Genomic DNA, 23,105 nt, shown 5'->3' on the forward strand with positions numbered 1-23,105 from the left:
ATTATTCTTATATTAGGCAAAGATACCATTTTATAGATACCGATATGGAGGCTCAGAAAAAGTCCAGACATTGTACAAGGTAGAAAACTTACAGAGACAATGCTATGGACGAATATTTACTGTGAAAAAAAATACAATTTATACAGCATATGCTTTGTTCTTTCCATAAAAATTCGGGAATGCTTTCAAGAGAAGGGACCTGAATTAGGGTGAAAGACAAACCATGAAGGCAGCTGAGTGATGTCCTGATCGGATGATGTGACCCTAAATTGTTCCGGTGGAGTCCGAAGCAGAAGGAATGGCACCAAGCAGAATTAACGGGGCAAGAGAAAATGGAACGTATTTGTTCTTCAGTTGAAGGCATGACAAGAGGGGTGTGTGTGTGTGTGTGTGTGTGTGTGTGTGTGACTGTCAGGGTTAGTTTGTCAGATGCTAGGCATAGCGCTCGGTTCTCTCCTTGGGAACATTTACACATCTTAGCCTATCTAGAAAGAGCTGGACCGTGTCCTGCCAAAAGAACAGGATCCAGCCAGGTGACTTCTTTTTTTTTTTTTTTTAAAGATTTATTTATTTATTATATGTAAGTACACGGTAGCTGTCTTCAGTCACTCCAGAAGAGGGAGTCAGATCTTGTTACGGATGGTTGTGAGCCACCATGTGGTTGCTGGGATTTGAACTCCTGACCTTCGGAAGAGCAGTCGGGTGCTCTTACCCACTGAGCCATCTCACCAGCCCGCCAGGTGACTTCTATGTCTACTTTCCAGCCCACTTCTATGAAGTCCTGTATATGGGCCCCATCAAAAAGGTGAGGTTTGGAGTATAGGGATTTGGGAAGGGAGGTCAGTGGGACTGCCATCTAATTATCTTCTATTAAAAGAGCTCAGCATCACATGCTCTGAGGGCCCCGCCTCCGCACTCTTAGCTCCGCCCCTGTCTCCCAGGGTGGGCCCTGATCTTCAACTCCCTTTCCCTGCAGGGATTTAAATCTCAGCCGCTGCAGCTGCCTCCTCACTCAGAGGGGTGAGAGAACAGTGGTGGTGGCCCAGGTGGTGGCGCATGCCTTTAATCCCAGCACTTGGGAGGCAGTGGTAGGCAGATTTCTGAGTTCCAGGCCAGCCTGGTCTACAAAGTGAGTTCCAGAACAGCCAGGGCTTCACAGAGAAACACCCTGTCTCCAAAAACAAAAACTTAAAAAACCAAACGATCATATACATATATGGCATATACATCAAGAGAACCTCTTCACATGTATAAATTTTGTATTTTGATTTTTATGCCTTTATAACCAGGTTATTGATCTTCAATGCCTTAAAGATTAGAGGAAATAAGACAGCAAGTGAACTAAGGACAACGGGAACACTTTATGGATGTAGAAAGGGGAAACAGCAAGGGGGCGGAGTCATTACTCACCTCACAGCGTTTCCCATCCCCTCTCACTCAGGCCCAGTATCTCCTTCCCCTCCACATCTCTTCTCCACCTCAGCGCTTCAAACTGTCACTCATAAAATACTTCCTGGTCTGTCTGTGGACTGTGACTCTTTGCTTCACTACAAGGCCCCCAAGGTAGTGATGGACAGAATATTTATTCTATTAGGCAAACCCTTCTCCAGTGAATGAATGAACGAGTGAATGAATGAACGAGTGAATGAATGGATGGATATTGTGGTTAGGAGGAATGAAAGAGTTCGTTTCTGTAAAAACTATTTTTGTCTGCATTATTTTTTACTTCTTAAACTTTTTCTTTTTGTTTACAAAAAGATTGGCATTTGGTCTACGAACTCCAAACTTCTTTTTTTCAGCCTAGGGGTGCCCAGTTCGGGGAGGAGGAAGAAGAGACTTGGTGCGACCTGGAAACTGGTTCTGTAAGTTTCTTTTCAGGCTATTTAGTAAAGGCTATGAAATCTGTGTTGATTCTGCCTCTGGAAGGGAACGGAATGGCTGCTGCCAGGAGTCCTGCAGGGAGTGGCTTCTGGGTGGTGGTCAAGTTCTGATTTGGCACAAGAGAGCATTACTACATCTAATTTGCCGTTACCTGGAGACCCTGGAGAACAACCAGGAGAATAGAAATCGAAGCAAGAAGAAAACAAGCTCTTCTTTTTTGTAGCTTTTATAAAACATTTAGCTAGATTCATCTTTAGTAGAAGGGAATCGCCATTCAATACCTCACAAAGGCTGGCCAATAGTAGAACAATTACAATAGTGTAAAACATGACATGCTGCAATGTTAAGTTCAGAATGGAAAGAAAACTGAGGAGGAAAAGGAGAAAGCCATAGCCCCTGCCCCCAACACTCTCCCCTTCCCTGCCCTCCAGGCTCTGCTCTGAGTGCCCCTTGTGTTGTCCTTGCTGCCTGCCTCAGGCCTCCACAGCCCAGGAGAACTTGAGAATTGCTGACTTGAAGGAAATAGGCCACACAAACCGTCCTTTCTGATTATGTTATTCCATTTTTTTTGTTGTTGATTTAGTTTGGTTTTGTTTTTTCCGAGACAGGTTTCTTTGTGTAGCCCAAGCTCCCCTGGAATTAGCTCTGTAGATCAGGTTGACCTCGAACTCACAGAGATCCAGCTGCCTCTGCCTCCAGAGTGCTGGAATCAAAGGTGTGCACCACCATTACCTGGCTTTTTTTTTTTTTTAAACAATAAGCATGTATCACATTATGATAGAAAAATCACAGCAGCAAACATATCTGTGGCGGCCCCAGCAACATTTACCGTGTCTTGCTTCTCAGACCACTAGGGCTTCATCCTAGAGTTTTAGGCTTAGGGGCATAAACAGAAGTACTTGAGTAGGAAGGGGCTGGTGGGCTAGGTCATAGCATTGTCCCATGAGCCATCCAGACTGTGTGTCACTCTTGCACCTAGTGGAGGTCCCACCTCATGCTCCCATGGTTGTAATTGGACTGCCATCCATGCTGCAAATAGGAGCGACACTGCAGGAGTAGATGGGGGTGGGGAGTGCCTTAAAAGAAAATCTGGGATGCCCACTCACCATGCCAACCAAGAAGCTCAGCTAGAGTGGTCGACAGACCTGCCTTGAGTCATGCAGCCCAGCTGATTAGAACTCTGATACACCCCAGAGACAGACACTGTTCCTGACTGCCTGGTCCAAAGCCATTGTCACCGAGGGTCATAGTGAGCAAAGGAAAGAGGGAGCCCTAGCAGCAAGCTCTGTGCACTAGAGTAAGTCCCAGCAAAAATTCCTCCACGGGGCAGGGGAGTAGCTAATTTGGTAGGGCATTTGTCCAGCAAGAAGGAAGCCCTCGCTCAGTCTCAAGCACTACATAAGCCCAGCACTTGGGAAGTGGAGGCTGGAGGATCAGAAGGTCAAGGTTATCATCCTGGCCTGCTTAAGACCCTGCGTGAAAAAGAAAAGTCCTTTACAGTGTGTGTGTGTCTGGATGTGATGTGTTGTGTGTGTGTGTGATGTGTGTGTGTTATGTGTATGTGATGTGTGTGTGTGGATGGATGTGGTGTGTGTGTGTGATGTGTGTGTGTGATGTGTATGTGATGTGTGTGTGTGTATGGATGTGGTGTGTGTGTGTGTGTGATGTATATGTGCACATGTGGAGATCGGAAGACAACTTTTGGGAGCTGGTCTACTTCTTGCATCTTGGGTGCCAGGGATTGATGGCAGGTTATCAGGCTTGCGTGCCACATGCTTCTGCCCAGAGCACCTTCTCTCTCTCTGGCCTTTAAGTTGGTTCTTAAGAGTGCTTGTGCTCAGTTATCCGAAATACTGACTTCTGCACAAAGTTCCATTGCCTGATGTTTCTGTACAGAAAAAAAAAAAAAGAATGAATCAATAACATTTCCCCCCATCTATTCACTACAAAATAAATTCAGAACTCTGGGTGGCTAACAGCTACACACACACACACACACACACACACACACCTCACATCATCCTACTGTGCAGACTGGCCACTTTGTGAAGGCCAGTTTGACTTACTTGCATACAGTGCCTGAGGAAGTAACTTTTTTTTCCTGGATGAATGAATGAATGAATGAATGAACAAGTGAATGAACAAGGTTCAGTCGTGAGCTGTCCTAGTTAACTTCCAGTGTAGCATACTTATGTCTTGAGGCTAATTCTTACAGTCCATATTTGTAGATGCATTTGGCATGACAGGAAGCAATTAAAATAAGCCATACAGGGGAGGAGACGGTTGTCAACACTTATTTTGATAACCAACAAACAATGTGGAAACTGCATTCTCTCCCCTGTAAATGGGCCCACACTGACAAGGGGAAATGTAAACTTCAGCACAATATGTAAAACTCAGAAAGGAAAAAAGAAAAGAAAGAAAGAAAGAAAGAAAGAAAGAAAGAAAGAAAGAAAGAAAGAAAGAAAGAAAGAAAGAAAGAAAGAAAGAAAGGCTCGCATTGGGCAGAGACCTTTCCATTTTCTCATTGCAAGCTTTGTGCTAGCGTTTCTTAGTAGTTAGCCTCTTCCTCCCTCGGCAGAAACCTGTTGAAATCAGTCTCCCACTAACCCTACCTTCTTATTTGTTGCCTCCTTAAAAATTCAGCTATTATTTTTACTAATGAGCAAAATTTGGGGATATTATCCGACTCATCTGCATCTTCTCAAGAGACTGCAAATTAACAGGCTGCTCCTCCGTCTAGACACCGCAGGTGTCATTTGAATCCGGGTTTAAGCTGTTTACACCCCCCGCTGTTTTGTTTATCCTTCAACAGCAGGGCTCCGTTTAATTAAAGTTGACTTTGGTCCTGCTGGCATGCACCGCACAGAAGTGGTTTTGCTGTTTTTCATTCCACCTTTCTTTGCCTGTCTGCTCGACTCCAGAGCACAGCGGCCCTGACCTCCAGCTCCTCTCCCCAGGGCTGGAGTGGAAAACCACAGGCCAGAGCCAAGGAAGCTCCGGGGCCCGGCTCTTCCAGGGCCCGCGTTGATCTTGCCCAGACGCTAAATCATAATCTTCGTGTTTTTCGTATTTCACATTCTAGCCACAATTTCAACATCCCATCCCCGTGACATTAGAGAATGATAAATCAGCAGACAGGACAGCTCCCCTGTACAGACTGGTACCGCGGCTGGGCCCTGCCAACGCCCTTGCTCTGAGGCCCGGGTTAACCCTTTCCCGTGCCTGATGCTTCTGCAGCCAGCCCTGTCAGGCAGCTATGTTTAAAACCATCAAAGGCTTTTCTTGCTTTTCTTAGGGAACTTTGCCCCCGCCCCCTCACGTCTCCCTTCCCATCCTTATTCGGCAGGCTTAAGACTGCTTTTTTAAAAAAAGAAAAGAAAGAAACATTTGAACCACAGGTAATGGGACTATATAGACTTTCCCGTTAGGATGTGCACTGGAACGGGGTATTGTCTCACTTCTGCACCAGGCAACACTGCAGAAGGCTGACGGACAGAAACTTATTACAAGGCGTAGAAACACTTAATGCTGAATTATTTGTGTTGCGATTTAAAACAGTGTAATTTACATGCGGATAAGCTCATTTTACTAGTGTAATTTAATGGCTTTACTATATATGTGTATATGCACATACACAAGTATACACCCACATACACTCGTATGGGTAGCCAGCGAGTGTGGGGCCCGGAAGTGAACTCAGGGCCTGGGTGCATTCAAGAGGGTTCTCGCTGGGAGTTATTCTCACAACTGTAGTCACGTGGCTGACTAGGTTTGTAGAATTATAGGCATATGCTATAACACTTTTTTAATCCCCTCCCCCATCCCTGCCTCCTCGGTGTCTATTTGTTATCATTTTTCTACCCTGCTCCCAGTCCCAGGTAACACAGTATCTACCTCTGTCTCTAGAGATTTGCCTTATCTGGGCATTTTCTACAAAAGGAATCAAAGGATAATTGGTCTTATGCATCTGGCTACTTTCATTTAGCCTCGTGTCTTTGAGGTTCAGGGTTAACTAATGGCTTTAGCACCTGGAGGGCTGAACTGCCCATATTATCTAATCTACAAGCTGAGTGTGCATGGAATATACACCATGAAATGGAGTTTTCATTTCATTTCAAAGTGTGTGTATGTACATGTATGTGGTATGTGTGCGGTATATAAATAGTGTGTGTGGTGTCCTGTATGTTTTGGTGTTGTGTTATTATAGGGGGTGGTGTGTGTGTTGTGTGATGTATGTGTGGTGTGTATGAGTGGTATGTTTGTTATAGTGGTTGTGCTGTGTGTGCTATGCATGGTATGAGACGGTGATGTGTGTGAGTGATGTATGTTTAGTTTGTCACTGGTTCTGTGTGTCATCTGTGTGTATATAGTCTGTGGAGATAGGATATGTGTTGTGTATGAGGATGGTATGTATAATATAGTGTATGTTATACAATTACTCTATGTCTTCCATGTGTGGTATATATGTGCAGTGTGTATGTATGGGTGATGTGTGTATAGTGTGTTGTATATCATGTATGTGGCTTTGCATGTGCTGTTTGTATAATGTATGTGGTCTGTGTGTAGGGTGGTATGTGTATATATTATGTGTGTTGTGTGGCATAGGGAGTGATGTATATATTTGTAATATGTTATGTGGGGGGATGTATGTAGTGTGTGTTGTAGTTATGTGTAGTAAGTGTATAGTATATGTATAGTCTGTGTGTTGTATGTAGTCTTGTGTGCTGTGTATGGGGTGGAGTATGTGCATGCATGCGTATGTATGTGTTTTGGGGGGTCATGAGAGAAATCGGTCTGCCATCCTTGCCCCAATTCCATTCTCAGCAGGCAGTGCAACTTGTAGCTTTTTGGCTGCTTTTCACAAACTTCCATTCGGACTCCTGATTGAGGGGTGTGGCTATCTATCACAGTGGTCTCAGGAGTACTCTGGCATTACCTAGGGAGACAAAAAAATGACAACCACCAGGTTTATTCCTGAATCAATTATGTAATTGATACCTTTGGAGGTAGGCCATACATATTTTAAAAAGGGGTCTCTGGGTGACTTGAACTTGGGGACCAGGGCTGTGGAAATGCCTGCTAGGTAAAGCAGTGCCCCCGAGATGGAGACCTTACACACCTAACACTCCGAGAAGGTTTTCTAGCATGGACTTTGCCAGAGCCGCGCTGAGGTGAGGCCTGCTGATCCGCTTTGTAACACTCTGGAGTGCTGTCTCCCGGACACCGACCACACACGGGAAGCTTGGGGAGTTCTATAGCTCCTTTGATCTGGTGTGTGGGCTGACCCCATCCACTTAAAGTGTGAGCCCCAAACAGCAGCCTAATGCCACCAGATAACTATTCCTCGGGCCCTACTCTAGGTTCCGTAGGTTGGAAACTCTGGGATAGGGCCCAGCAATCTGTTTGTGATCACATTTGAGTCTGAGGGCTACCTACTCACTTAGAGCTCCTAGATGTGCCCTGCCTCTCTGTCCACCTTGTCTTGGATCAATTCTCACTTCTTCCCTTCCATTTACAGCTCTCTACCGACGTGACACCCATCCCCCGATGTCCACCGTCCAGTGGCAGGCCTTAAGGTTCTTTCTGTTCCTCTGCACTGGTGTGTTTCTTCTGTTTTGTGTTTCGAGATAGTCTCACGATGTAGCCAGGCACCTTGTATCCTCCTGCCTCAGCTTTCCTAGGGCTGGGATTCCAGGGAAACATTATGGCCCCTGACGCTGGTGTTTAACAATCTCCCACAGCCTCCCCAGAGCTCTGATTTATAGCAAGCATATGCTGGTGCCTCGGGTGTAAACATTGCCACCACAGCCAGTTTCAAGCTGAAGGCAAAGCTGGCAAAGGATGTACTTGGGAACAGAGAGAGGCTCTAACAGACGCCCAGCACAGCACTTTCTAATACCTGGCTCTCTGGTGCTGTCTAGCTGTCTGCCCTCCTCTGCTGAAAAGGAGAGCCACATATTAAAGGTTCTTCACCGAGAATTCTTAAAGTTGTGTTTGTGTGTTATGTGTTCAAGTATGCATGCGGGGTACACGGGTGTGTGAAATCTGGAGGCTTCCTGAAGGTGTTGTTCTCTCACTGGCTTGGAGCTTGCTCGTTTGCTAGGCTGGCCAGAGAGCTCCAGAGAGATCTGTTTGTTTCTTCCTCTGCAGCCCTGGGGTTATAAGTGTGCAACATCAGGCCTGACTTTTTGTGTGGGTTCTGGGTCTCAAGCTGAGGTCCTGGTGCAAGGGAAAACACACAGTATCAACTGACCCATGTCTCTAGCTCTCTTCCCGAATTTTTAGTGACTAGTACCCTACTTGTGTTGTGAAATGTATCATCTACCTCAGACCCACGCACACAACTGAAAATTTCAAAATGTAAAAATTGTACAACTAAGAGACACTTTTATTTTAGTTTAAAAATTAAAATCTAGAGTGATCATAACATTGGGGATTACAAACACTATTTCAAGGGCTTGGGCGCGTCTTAAGGTAAATTATGATAGTGACTTCATAAATTAGAAGTGCTGCTTCTGTTTGATCTTGAAGTTCATAGGCGTGGAAGACTCTAGCAGATGACCTCAGCTAGGGGAGGAAAGCTGGAGCCCACAGAGGTACTCCTGGCTCTGCCACTGACCTGGGCTCATTCATTCCTGTCACTACCCCCACTTCATCTGTCAGATGGCTAGCCCTGAAGAGCCTGTCAATCTCTGCCTGCTAAATTACAATTTAGGATTCCAGGTGTTCTTCAGACTGAGAAAACGGTACCCAGGAATCCAGCAATGTTATTTTCTCCATTTAAAGAAATGGTTTCCACCTAAAGGGTTAAGTCTCCTGTAGGCTCTTAAAGCATCACCAGCCCCTCTTCGCATGGTGTCCTCCTCCTGCTGATGAATGGCCTGACACTTTCCTGATCCTGCAGCTCTTTGCTTTCGAAAATAACATTTGGTTTTGGTCATGGCAGAACCCCAGGCCCTGCTGATTTAAGGCTACGCGGAATGTGACGGCAAATTTAAATACTTTCATATCTATAAAGCGTAAGTCTTGCAATACAGATGTTAACGTAAACAGTGTTGGCTCCTCGCTCACAATAGACTTCTCTTTAATCATCGGCGGCTCAGTTACCACTTATCTCTAATTCTCTTTTGGAACTTCAAACCTCGGATTCCGTGATGATTTTCTATTTTGCTAGATCGTGGTGAGTCTGAACTGTAATTTCAAGGTTCGGATTTCAGCGGATTAACTCAGTATAAACAATTAAGAAGGAACCCTTTCCTCTAATCTTGCATTTCAAAGACAGGGGTGTTGATTCCACAGAGGTAGGGGAATCAACAGAGAGAGAGAGGTAGGCGTGTTGATTCACCTATGTGTTGTGTTGTGTTGTGTTATTTTAAAATATAAATAACCATGTCTGTGGAAGAGATCATTTGAAAAGGACTCTCCAAGAAGACTCAGATATTTCTGGCAAGTGGGAACCAGGTGAAAGTTCAGGGGGTAACTCTTCCATTCATATTCAAAATATAAATTGGGATAATTGTTCTAGAAAATACTTAGAGAGATGTGGTGATAAGTCAGAGCGCTAATTAAGCGGCAGTCTTTTTAAGCCCAGGGCTTAATTTATCTTCAGATACTCTCCTGGTTGAGTAGTTAACCCTGACATGGGCCCATCTTTTGAAAGATCATTTCATTTGTGTTTATGGCTTTAGACTCCAACATTACATTAAAGAATGAGAATAAAAGATAGCTTTGAATTGAAACAAATCATTTTAGAAGAGACTCCTGTGTTTTGATTCAAGTCTCTTTTGCCAGTCAAACTGAAGCTCTAACAACTGATTTAATTACTTCTCCCACAAAGCTCAGTCAGCCCTGGCTACCGTAGCTCACTGGCTGGTCCGCCATTCTCTGGGCTGTATTTCCAGAGTGCTTTTCTTCCCTGCTCCCTCACATTCCATCCCCAGACAATCTTTAAATCTTGCCAACTGTCCCTCACTCACGATGTGTCTAGAATGTTTTCATTTGAAGAGGGCATCACATCACCTGGAGAAGTCCAGATAATCCCAGGGCCTCCCTTCCCCCTGGTGCCTGATTCAGCGTGATCAAGGTGGGTCCCGAGAATTCTCCATTTCTAAGAAGGCAACGGGAGAACTCCGAGGATCTGTCCTAACCCTGAAACGATGAGCAATGGGGTTCAGCTTAACAGAGGCCAACTTGTTCAGGATAGTGGCAGGCGGAGTACCTCTGCCTGGGAAGGAGGCAGGAGACCAGGGAGCAGAGCTAAAGAAAGAGGAGGTCCTGGCATCAGTGTGTGTGTGTGTGTGTGTGTGTGTGTGTGGTTGACGTCCTGGGACCTTATGAAGTTGCTCTGCCATGAACAGGTGAGCACGAGGTGCCTCCTAGTTGGAAGCAAAGAGCTGGGCTGGATGTGGTCATTTGTGGCCTTGGAAGGAGTCTTTCCTCTGAGGTGAGGAGGGCAGAGCTGGAACTCCGTTTTAGCAGGGACAGGAAGAGAGCAGTCAGGGAAAGACAAGAGGAAGAAAGAAAGGGTGGAGAAACTTTAAGAGGAAGCAGTTGACAGAATCACTGTCACTCTGAGAAGAGCGGCTGCATGACAAATACTTTCTAAACAGGAATACCACCTTGGCCAGAGAGGATGAGAGCTGTGTGTGAAGAGTTGGGGTCCTTGTGGGGCATTGGCAGCCCAGGTGGAGAATCGGATAGAGCATAGTTGGCTAAGTAGTGTGTGGACAAGACCAATGTAGGTGATGAGTGAACACCACTGGGTAAGGCACCAGAGGGCATGGGAGTTGGATGGGAAGCGAGGCAGAAAATGGACGAGGAAGAAATGGCTTGAGTTTTCCCTTCTACCTGTGGTCCATGGGCTTCCAGTGCTGGAGCTATTGAGAGAAGCTCCCCAGTATCTGGCCTGGACCTGTGCTCACCTGGACTGTTTAAAACACCATCTTCAGTTTTCCCTTTTCAAGAAACATTTCTCTTTGGGGAAGGCCAAGACTCAACCAACATTTTCCTGCCGGCTTTCGTGACCCAAGGGGTTCCTGTCACTGTAGTGCTCAAGAACCCTGGTTTTACTGGGGCAGGTGTCTCATCTGCCTGTCTCACAAGTGTGCCTCAGGTAGGTAGGTGTTCTTCCTCTGGGATGAAGTGACCTTCAGCCCTTCAGCTAATAAGGGTTCCAGCTGGTAGCCAAGCTTGGTTCTTTCTGATTCATCCACTCCTTCACACTCACCCAGGCTGTTCAAAATTTGGAAAGGACACAATCACATTCCCAACAAAGTTCTGGACCTTTTTATATTTTAGACAGTTTTGCCTGATTGAGGTGGCACTCCTGCAGTCTCTAAGTTTTGCAGTTACAAAACATGTGCAATTCAGCTCCAGCTTCCCCTCCTGCCCCTCTCCATTCTCAAACCCATGGAATCCACAAAAGAAACAGCCTGCTGTACTGCTCTGCACGGTGCCATCTGCCGCCTCTGCTTCACGGTGTAGAAGCATGCCCAGCCAGCCTCGTGTGTGGTCTAGCAACCCATCAGAGCCCCTTTCTGCTTAGAGAAAGCACATTCACTTAACACCTTTGTCCAAGTGCTAGACGCTGTGGTGGGTACTGGTATGGTATCTCCTGTAAGCCACCCAGTTGCAAACCAGAGGCTGTCAGCACCATTGCACAATGAGGCAACTACCTCAAAGACTAGGTGACTTCCGGGGACACCTGCCTAGGGGGTGCTGGAGATTGGACTCAACCCAGGTCTAGTTACATTTTAAGACCACCTTATTACGCTGTCTCCCAGTACAAGGAGGAACTCACAACAGCAGCTCTCCTGTCTCACAGATGGGCGGGTCTAAGGAGGATGCCAACAGGAGCGCTGTGAGAAGAGGACCTGCAAGTACTTTTTATTCTGAGAGTTTTATTTAAATAATAAATCTATTAAATCACACATCCCAGAGAGATTTCCCCTTATCAGAATCTCTTTGTGCCTTTACATATCAGTATTTAAACAAGTAGAAATGAGAGAGAGAGAGAGAGAGAGAGAGAGAGAGAGAGAGAGAGAGAGAGAGAGAGAGAGAGAGAGAGAGAGAGAGAGAGAGAGAGAGAGAGAGAATGATTGCCTGATTGCCTAGCATCGTGAAGCCCTGGGTCCCTAGCACCATATTAACCAGATGTGATGGTATGCTTCTGCAGTCACAGCACTCAGAAGAATCAGACGTTTAAGGTGATCATCCTTGGCTACATAAGTTACATGTGAGGCCACCTGGGCTACATGAGACTCTGAGGGAAAACAATCAGGCTGAAAATGTGACAGGCATATTCCCTGCTTAGCACACGTGGTGGGCAGCACTAGACCCCAGGTAGGATAGCCTGAGCTTGAGACACAGTGAAAACTAGGAAGAAAGACATTTTGGATCAATACTCTGGGTCCTCCAGGCTCTCCTCAGCCTGGCTCCAGCTAGAATTAGCTCACACTGGCATGATACACAGCATGCATCTCCAAGGGGATCAACAATGGCTCCTGTCTCCTTCTGTTGGTCACAGCCTCCTTCATGCCTGATCTAGAGTCTCTGCCTGCCAGGTATGCTGCTGCCTCGGGTTCAAATCCCCGACTCCTGCCATCCTAGCAGTCTGGCTACCTCTTCTCAGTGAGAAGAGGAGGAAATGTTTCTATCAGTTCCACCCGTGTTGCCATGGAGACAGGATAGTTGTGCTGAGCCATAACACACCTGTGCCCAGTTGAAAGTGTCCAGAGTCCTTCCTCTGTCGAGTCCCTTTGTAAGAGGAAAACAGAATAAATTTATAAATTTTGTAATGTTTCTGTGGGCCTCTCTTCAGACTTTGGATGGATCTATCAGAAATCCCCCAGGTAATAGATACGTTAAGGCCCCTCTCAGATTAACTTTCCCTCTGAGACTGGTCCTAGCCAAACACTCAGGCTTGAGGTTGGGATTAGGGTTTGAGGTTCATGACACCCTACTGTGGGCTTGTTGGGGGTTCTATAGAGTCCCTCTGGAAGTATGTGATCTTTGTGACATATAGTCTTCTAAGCCTAGAAGCCATTTCCATCTTAATCAGAGCCGACGTGACTTCTGGAAACAGGCTCTCAGACTGGGACAACCACCTTCCCTTTGAGAAGGAAGTGGGAGGGGGTCACTGGTCATTTACCATCCCCCCTCCTTTACTCCCCTCCTAAAGTGTGTAGAGGGTAGAGCGTTACTTGGGGGTGGGGGCGTTAAGTCCTCATACAGTCACAGGGAAGCTGTCATCCATGCTACCCTGGCCTGTGACAATGGAGCTGTCTCACTGATGCTTCTGTAAATACGCCCCATAAGCTCTGTGGGCACCACACAGAACCTAGGTAGATCCTTTGGCCTTTCGGAGCCCTAGATGAGGTGAGTGAATGCTTGCATATGTCCCCCCAACAAGCGCTAATGCACCAGCAAACATTTGTGAGTCTGCATAGGAGTTAGTTTCCCCTCTGTGAGTATCATCAGGTTCTCAAAGTGATTCATAAAAGAGCAAAATTCCATCTGTCCCCATGATTCTGAGTCCCTGTCAGGTATAGTGTTTGGGGAGGTAAAGAAAGATCCTTCGGAGACTTGGGTTTCAATCTAGAGTGTGGGCTTTGTTGATCTCTGCCCCACCCCCTCCATTAGGCTATAACTGAGAGTCCTGGCCCAGGCTGCTTTCTCTGATGCATTGTGATAGACTGATTTTGCTGGTATTTTAGGTATGGGGTTGGGGTTGGGTAGTAAAAAAAAAAATTGCCAGGTACTGAAGATACCCCTCAGTCCCTTCACAATTAAGTGCTCTCAAAGAGCTCGCTCCATTTTTGGTTCTCCATTTATTTCCCAACCCTTAGCCACTAGAGTTCTCTCCTGGCCTCCTGAAACCAGCTCCCCCTTACTGAGCTCCATCCCCCAGGCCAGCACTGACCCCCCTCTGAAATATCTGTAAGATGCTTTTCAAGTCCTACTCTACTTGACTTGATTGTAGCTCTTTATATGGACTTAAATAATTAATCCTCGTCTATCTTAGTCAAAGCATACTGTCTACAACACTATTAGCTATCATTAATATGCTCTATAGTGAAAGCAAGGAATTCTAACCACAGATTTGAAGACTACTAAATAAACTGGAGGTCAACATTTATCTATTCTTTAAAGTGACTGAGGGCCTACCCTATGTCTGTCATTGTGCTGGGGCCTGCTGATGCTATGGTGGGGTGGCCTGAGCCACCAAGGCAGCTTTCTATTCTACAAGAAGGGAATAAGTGAGGCCCCAGAGCCCTTGGGAGACATACTCTGTGGTTAGGATTTTTTAAAAATACATTATTCATCTGGGCTGGTGGATGGTCCTTGGAGAGTTTGGACCTTCACAAAGTTAAGACAATCAAAGGCACTTTCCCATTACACACACACACACACACACACACACACCCTGGAAGACATTGCCAAACTCCAACTAAAATGATCAGATGAGCAGCAATTTTCCAAAGTTGAAAATGATCAGGGGACTTGAGGAGTATGGATATATGTGTATATACATATCATATATACATATATGTATATATGAGAAATTTGACCCAAATACTGAAATAATCAGAAAATATACTACATCTCCAACTTGAGTATTTTTAAATCTAGCCTGGAGAGAAGGCTGAACATTCAGCCAGTATGGATGTGTATTCTCAAGCACAAAGGAAAACTAACCCAAGCAGTAGTAGGTCAGAGAAAGAGATTTTCCCATTGCCTGGTAATAGCAGTTCCATCAGTGTGAAGCTCAGTCTTAGAGAACCCAGAGCATTGCCAGCTATACGTGCAAGGCTTGCTGGGAGGTACAAGAAGCAAATCTGCTCCTGATCCCCTACCGCCTTCTGTATCCCTCAATAAGGAAGGCATTTGATGGCTGCTGGCCTGTGTGGTATTTCTGCAATACACAGTCTGTTCTCCATGTAGGAGTAAGATGTTCCTTCCTAAGAGTTAGTGATGGATGCTCTAGAGACCCACTAGTGAGGGGCTAGATCAATAGCTCAATGTGAGGAACATGAGCTCAGACCCCAGAACCCATATAAATGGCAGCTGACCTGTAATCAGCTTGGAAGGCTACACATTGGGGACCTAGGAGTGAGCTGGCTACCACAATAACCTTCTTAGAGAACTCTGGTGCAACTGAGAGACCCTGTCTTACTGAATAAGGTGGAGAGCCACCAAAGAAGCCTCCTGGTGTCAACCTCCAGCCTCCATGTGCACCTATACACACGTGTGCCCACATCCATACCAACATGCTATTGTGAGATGTTCCTGTGTTCATAATGGAGGGTACTATAAGCACTGACTCCCCTCTTTCTATGATTCCAAAGACAAACAGAGTTCAGGTACATCACAGCTTACCCCTGGGAATCAATGGGTCTATTATTGTGGTTGATAATTTCCCCATGGATGTATAAATGGAGTTCTTTTCCTAGTCCCTCTCTGCCTATAGCCTCTGACCCCCCACTTCCCTAAGCTCTAAGGTCAGTGTAATTAGGGCAGAATTGAATAAAAATGGTTGGGTTGTGGCTGAATACTCAGGTGAGAGTCCCATGACCATTTCATGAGGGTACATCAACAATCAAGAAGCTCTGCTGGGGTGATCATTTGCAAATGGGTATAGCTGAATTCCTAAGGTGGTGCCATACAACACACACACACACACACACACACACACACACACACACACACACAGAGGCATACACATACAGATGTGCACACCCATGCCCATATTCATCACTGGTGAAGACTACAGATTTTTTTTGTTGTCATTTTCCTTTTTTTGAGACAGGGTAAACTGTGTTCTAGGCTGTCCTAGAACTCGATAGGTAGGCCAGGCTGACCTCAAACTCAGAAATCTGCCTGCCTCTGCTTGAAGAGTCTTAACCAGAACCATGACTGGCTTCTGGAATTCCCATAACAGAGCAGCAGAATCCATAGGTGGAGTTTGTGGGCCAGCAGAGATGCTAAGACTCCCCTGGAAGATATCCTGGACTTGAAACGTTGTCTTTTCAGATTCCCACAAGCCCCATTTCAAAATCTTCAGCTCTCTTCCCATGCTATCGGCCTCCCCAGTTAACAAGAGGCCACAATTCCTCTTGTTATACAATTCCTGAGGTTCTCCTATGCAGACTGCAGCGTGAGCCATGTCACAAGCTCACTCTACCCATATGCTTGTTGGGACATGTTCAACTGGAAGTAACAGTAAACTAGCTGATGGCTCAATCTGACGTGACACCATTTACTGAGCCAGAAATCTGAAAGCAGCTCACGCTGCCGTAGACGACGCTGGCTCTCCTTGGGGTTGTATGCTCCCATCCTTGCCCTCAGATACTGGGGTTTTGTCCCTTAGGGTTGACAGCTGCTGCATGTCCAGTCATCTTACTTTAACAAATGGTGGCTCAAGGTAGAAGGAGAGAGTGGTGACAAAACAAACAAACAAAAACAAGCAGAGTGAAGGGAACTAACTGGATTGCTGTAAGTGGGTTGGGTCACCATGGCCCTTGTCCTGAGGTCAAGGCTGTACTGGAATTCTTTCATCTCTAAGAAGAGAGGGTTGAGCAAGTGGTGACTCGAGGCTGCAGCACATGCCTTGGCACTTGTTTGCATCAACTGAGAACTTGGTCTCCTTCCTTTTCCCAGATTCCTTTACTTGGGCATTGAAAGACCAGAGTCGCCGGGCATGGTGGAGTATGCCTTTAATCCCAGCACTCGGGAGGCAGAGGCAGGCGGATTTCTGAGTTCGAGGCCAGCCTGGTCTACAAAGTGAGTTCCAGGACAGCCAGGGCTACACAGAGAAACCCTGTCTCGAAAAACAAAAAAAAAAAAAAAAAAAAAGAAAGAAAGACCAGAGTCCAGGAAATGGCTCAGCGGGCTGGTAATGTATGGTTACTGCCAAACCTGATTATCAGGGCTTTATTTTGACTCTGGAGAATTATCTTCTGACCTCTATCTACATGTATACTGGGGCACTTGTGACTTCCATAATAAAAAAAGAAAGAAATGTCATTTTAAAAGAAGAGAGAATAAAGAATATTTATGAATGATATCTACATGGCAGACTGGGTACCAAGTTTCAGAATTGATAGAGAACGCCTTCAACAAAAGGCTCAGGAGGTTACACTCTGTCAGTCCTGACACTTCCAGCTCCCCTGACCAGCTCCGCTTTCACACTCTCTTTACTCCCGACCAGAACTCTGCTGACTGGCTCACTAAACTCTTAGATCATCAGGAGTCATGGAAATGGTTCAGTCCGTCTTGCTGCTTAAGTAAGAGGACCTGAGTTTGGTCTTTAGCACTCATATGAAACCCGGGTATGACACTGTACACCTGTGATCCCAGAGCTGGGAATTGGGCTTCCATAAACATTCAGGGCTTGCTAGCCAACCAATCTAGCAGAGCTGGTGAATTCCAGGTTAAGTGGGAGACCCTATCTCAAAAAAATTTAAGACTGATTCAGAAAGGTATTGACCTGTCTCCACACGCATTCACACATACATGCATCATACGCCAGCCCCTTTGTGAATATACACAGCCCAGAACATTAGCTCATCGTCTGAACCACTCATCTCTTGAGAGATCCTGCCAATTCTGGTACTTCCTCCTGACAGGTTCTATTCCCACCTCCAGCAGGGTGATTCCAAATGTGTCCGATCTCACACACTCAGACCCTCTTTTTCTCACCAGACATTTTCTTTTTCTTCCTGGGGCAAACAGAGACTGTGAGCGCCGCAATGTTAACTTTTCTCCCTGCACCCACAGGCTTGGTACACTAATCTCTACCTCCACTGCCAACCTTTCCAGCTCTCTCCCCTTCATCTTAGATAGCATGCTCTATCACCTTAGCAACAAGCTCTTCACTAACATCAGGCATCTGGCTGGCTGAGCAGTTAATGTGAATTCCCTGAATTTCATCTGCACACTACATCATGAGAAGAGCATTATTATGTGCTGTGTTCTTCCCCCTCCCCACTGCTCTCTCTCTCTCTCTCTCTCTCTCTCTCTCTCTCTCTCTCTCTCTCTCTCTGTGTGTGTGTGTGTGTGTGTGTGTGTGTCTTTTCTGGGATCACACGCTTAGTTAAAGGACTTCTCCAGTGTTAGGCTGGCACTCAGTGAAGCTAGCACTCAAGCCCAGATCTGCCCACAACTTGGGGAGTTCCACTTTTAAGCAGTGATTGAGGATGTCTCCTGGGGTTCACCCAGCCCTGTCCTTTGTGTCTCCTCTAAGTGTGAATATCCTCTCCCTACACAGCTCACTCCAGGGATGACAACTCTCTTTGTCTGTTTTCCCCAATGGGCTGGGAGTGTCCTGAGGGCATAGATTCTGATTCATAGAATCGTCCTCACCACCTGGTAGCTGCATGGCAGACATCAGTGGGGTTTTATTAATGATGAAGGAATGTGAATGGATGACCTCTGTGCTGAGGGAGTGAGAGAGCCAGGAGCCTGGGCTCAACAGAGAGGGAACCACTCCTCCCAGAAGCCCGCTTCCCTTTGGTGATCCTTGGAACAACACAATTGTGTCTCAGGCAGAACAAGATCCATCAGGCTTGCAGCACTGCCCTCTGTCCTGGCCCTGGCCTATGGCTGCAGCCCCCAGGCTCAGAAGGTAAGAGCCAAAATCCAATGATGTCCTAAATAGGGTCTCCAGTGTTGCAGCCCTCCCTCCATCACATCCTGATCCAGAGCTGTCAGGGAGTGAACCAACTTGACCAAGGCCGCTTCCTAGTGCCTGCCCCTCCCTCTGCCCTGCTTTCTGTTGCAAGGCCACACCTTCAGTCCAAATCCCCTTCCTTAGAGCAGCTAGCCCAACTTGGCTGAATTCTCATTCACCACTTTATCCAAGATGAAAGAAGCATTCAAGTGAACTTGGTCTTGGAGTGGAAGGTAGTTTTATAGACATCTGGGAATGGGGTGTGGGGGCATGCAGAAAAAGAACTGGACCAGGGGCTGCCTGTTTGTGTGAGAATCAGACTCTCTGTTCTGAAGGATTTTTATCTCTTCAAGAATCTGAAGATGCTTCCTGGGCCCGCCCTTCTCAGAAGAACAGTGGGCCGTGGCCCTTGTTCATCCTAGGACAAGGTAGTGGCATCCTAGATGAGCCTGGGGCAGGTCGGCTCGCCCCAGCCCTGTCAGCATGAGGTCATCTTGCCACTAGGAATTTCCTGTCCCCTAAACACTAACTGGAGACATCCCCGCCCTCTCCCCAGTCTTTGGGCTCTGGGACTCACCAAATACCTCAGGCAGTCATTGCCAAGAAGTGCCAGGCCCTGCCCTTTGGGACCGCCACCGCAGACAGGCCAGGTAGTCACCATCTTCTGCAGCTGGGGCAGCTGCCTCTGCAAGCTGAGTTGGTGGCAGCACTCTCTGCTTCAGACAAGCCTGCTTTTCTGAACAGTGGCCCTAACACATCCCATCTTGCTTCCTCTCTTCCAGGGTTTGGCAGAATTGTTGCTGAAACTGAGACCTGTTGTCCAGAAGGTGTCCTGGGGGCCAACCCCAAGGAATGCACAGCCTCCTGGAAGGGAAAATGTTTCACATAGCAAAACCAACAATATTTGAAGATACAATTAGCAGGTGACTCGTAGGACAAGAATGTGAGCAGCTACCACAAAATCTGTCTTTCCGTAGTCAGGAGAGATGAGCAGGACGCCTACAGCAGTGGCTGTACTGACATAAGAGCTGGGGTAGAAGCTGTACTGCAAGGTGTCTGCTACTACTCTGTAACTATGTCCTCTGCACACACAAAAAAAACCACAATCAACTTTTGTAGGCTGTTGCAGGTGGGAAGAACTATTGAACTGAGTCTCCCTAGTAGCCCTGTTCTACTCTTTCTGGAGGGCAGCCTTTAGAAGTTATGGGGGATGGTGGTAGGGAACATGAGGGAGGGGCTACAGTGATCTCTGAAACAGCAAGATCTGATGGTCAGGACCCTGTATGTCATACATCAATAGTAAGGCTACGTGCAGATGTCATGAGCATGTTTGGGGTGGGGAACTAGGGTCCTGACCCAGATGACACCCAATTAAGCATCGAAGTGTGTCCAGAATAGGAAATGGGAAACATTTCTGGCATTTGGACTTACAGCTCCATGGGCCCCATATAGGAGGATTGCTAATGGGAGCTGCAGGAGATGGTGTCCTGGGGCATCCATTATATCTAGCAGGTCCCTGTGATCACAGTGCCATGAGCTCTCAAGTGGCTTGGCTATAGCAGACCCAACGGAGAGGGAAGGGTGGAGTCAAAGAAAATGAGCACCTGTGTGCCTGGTCTTCCTCCCTGGAAATAACATAGTGAGGCTTGTGGAAAGCCAGGAAGAAGAGCTGGGCCAATGGTCATGAGCCACTGAGGCAGGAGTGGTAGCTGATAACGTGTCTTCAGATGATTTGGGGAAAGAACTGAGAAACCTAGACTACTTAAGAGTATGGTATTTAATTCTTAAAAGTTTGTATTCCGTTCCAAATATGAGTAGTTTAAAGGGATATACGAGTCAATTCTGAGTATGTGGGGGTGGGGGTAGGGAAGGACTGGAGAGATGGCTCAGTGGTTCCGTGCACTTGGTGTTCTTACAGAAGACTCAGGTTTGGTTCCTAGTGCCTACATGAGTCACTCCACAACTGCCTGTGACTTCAGTACCAGGGCATTGATCCCCCTTTTATAGCCTCTGAAGGCACCTGCACATAAGTAGTACACACGCGCGCGCGCACAGGCACACACACACACACACACACACACACACACACCAACCCATCCATCCACACACATCCACACAAGATAAACAATACATCACTTGAGAACAGCACTCACAATGTGTCTTCTGATTACAAAACAGTTGTGGTTGTTTATGAAGAAGCTTTGGGCAACAATGGAGAGAAATGGCCCAAAGGAGGCGAAACCAGCTTCACAGAGTGACCGCTCTCCCCGTGATGTATTATGTGTATTATTTTGTAATTTACAGTATCCACTTCAAAGTATACTGTGAATCTTTTCACATGCCAATAAATATTCTTTTACATTATTTTTTAATGGTACTTGAGCATGCCTGTCTGTAGGCCTGCCAGCAATCATTTACTGATCATTCTATTAGATATAAAGGCTGCTTAGAACAGTAAGCTGCAAAGTGAGTCTTCATGCAGCCGATAACATCTCTGTGCACAGGGACATAATGGCTTCCTTAGGATGAAGTTCTAGGAAGAAAATGGCTGATCGGATGGTGGCATTTTCTAAGCTTTTGATATACACAGACAAATTGTCTAAGTCACATTGCCACTCATAAGATGTGACAGGTTCCTCTCCCCCACTCCTGCCCAGCTTTGCTATTCTTGGACTGTTTAATATTTTGAGTAAGGTTTAAATCCCCATCCCTTGATTATTAGCAAGGCTAAGTGGAACATCTTTTCATCTTGTGTAAATTTCTTGTGGACAGCCTTTGTGTACCTGCTGAGTGCTTGCCCCTAGCACGGCCTTCTTTCTCATTACTTTTCTGGAACTCTTTAAGTACAGTTAGGAACCCCTGCTTGTTATGTTGTGAATATTTTTAGCATTGTTTGTCTTTTGACTGTAAACATTATTTTTTGCCTTTTGAAATGTTAGGTTTTTCTGTAATCAAATTTGTGTGAGAGCTACATTATGAAAGATTGTCCCTGAACTGAGAATAAGAACATAATTTCCTATTTTACCTCAACCTGTTCCCCAATATCTCTATGGTAAAATACACAGAATATAAAGTTTACCACCTGAAGCATTTATGTGTACAGTCAATATATGTTATAAGTGTAAATATGTGCAGTTATTTTTAAGTGAGTGAACTTCTGTTTCCTTTTTTTTGGAAGCAGATCTCATTTTGCAGCTCAGGCTGTCCTCAGATTCACAATCCTGAGGCCTCAGCCTCCCAAGTGCTGGGATTACAGTTTGTATCACCATTCCCAGCATGTTGGTGATATTTAAACACATTTATAATGTCATGCAGCCATAGACATCATTCATCTTGACATGTCTTCCTTCGGTAGGACTGAAACAGTGTACTTTTAAATAGTGACTTCTGTCCTCCACTCCCCTGGCTCTTAGAGCATCCAGGAAAGTGGATTCTTACCCTAGTGTAGTTGTGTGACTGTCTTGCTTCAGTTAAGGTCATTCCTTGAAGTACATAGCCCCCAGCTATTTCTATAGTTTTCCCATTTAAGCTTAAGTCTTTAATTCTTCTTGCATTTCTCTTGTAACATTAATTATCAAATTAAAAATGTTAACAGTCGGGGCTGGAGAGATGGCTCAGCAGTTAAGAGCACTGACTGCTCTCCCAGAAGTCCGGAGTTCAAATCCCAGCAACCACATAGTGGCTCACAACCATCTATAATGAGATCGGATGCCCTCTTCTGGTGTGTCTAAAGACAGCTACAATGTACCAACATATAATAAATAAATCTTTTTTAAAAATGTTAACAGTCTGGTTAGTTCCACCATCATCATCACGGACACCACCACCACCACCATCATTTTGTGACAGGTTCAATATGTAGCCCTGGCTAGCCTGGGACTCTCTATGTACACCAGGTTGGAACTCACAGAGATTCCCCTGCCCTCTGTCACCAGAGCTTTGGAATTAAAGGTATGCACTGCCACACTGCATTTCTCATCATTTTTCTTTGAGGATTCTATCCTTTTTTCACAGATTTAAATGTGATTGTTTTGATTAGCATTCTGTTGGGTTTCCTAACCACTTGCACTTAATTCTTTAATAAATGTTTATGCATAGGCTTCACCTAGTGCAGCCATCTCTTATCTGACTGGAAAGCGCACTTTATATGTTGAAGCTAGAAGCCCTTTTTTGTTAATTTTGCTGGAAATGTCTTCTCCCAGGTCCGTCTCTCAGGATTGATTGTCACAGTTTTCCTCCTGTCATGCTGAAGCTTTAGATTTTCTCTTGTCCCTTTTCTTATGGCTTCTGAATTGGCTGTGCCCAGAAAAACCTCCCCCAGGCGACAGTCACGGCCATTGCCACCGCCCGTCTCTTTCATCTTCAATATTCACTAATCTATAATTTGTGTTGGTGTACTAAACTACCACAAGTAATTTTTTTCCTCAAAGAGTTACATAACAACCTCCCTAATCTGTAGTGAGACTATTTACGTTATTTGAAATGTTACCTTTACTGTAACATGGACCAAGTCTTATTTTCTTGCCAGTATCCTACTTAGTTTTTTTTTTTT

Source organism: Mus caroli, chromosome 7, assembly GCF_900094665.2.
Source record: "Mus caroli chromosome 7, CAROLI_EIJ_v1.1, whole genome shotgun sequence".
NCBI lineage: Eukaryota > Metazoa > Chordata > Mammalia > Rodentia > Muridae > Mus > Mus caroli.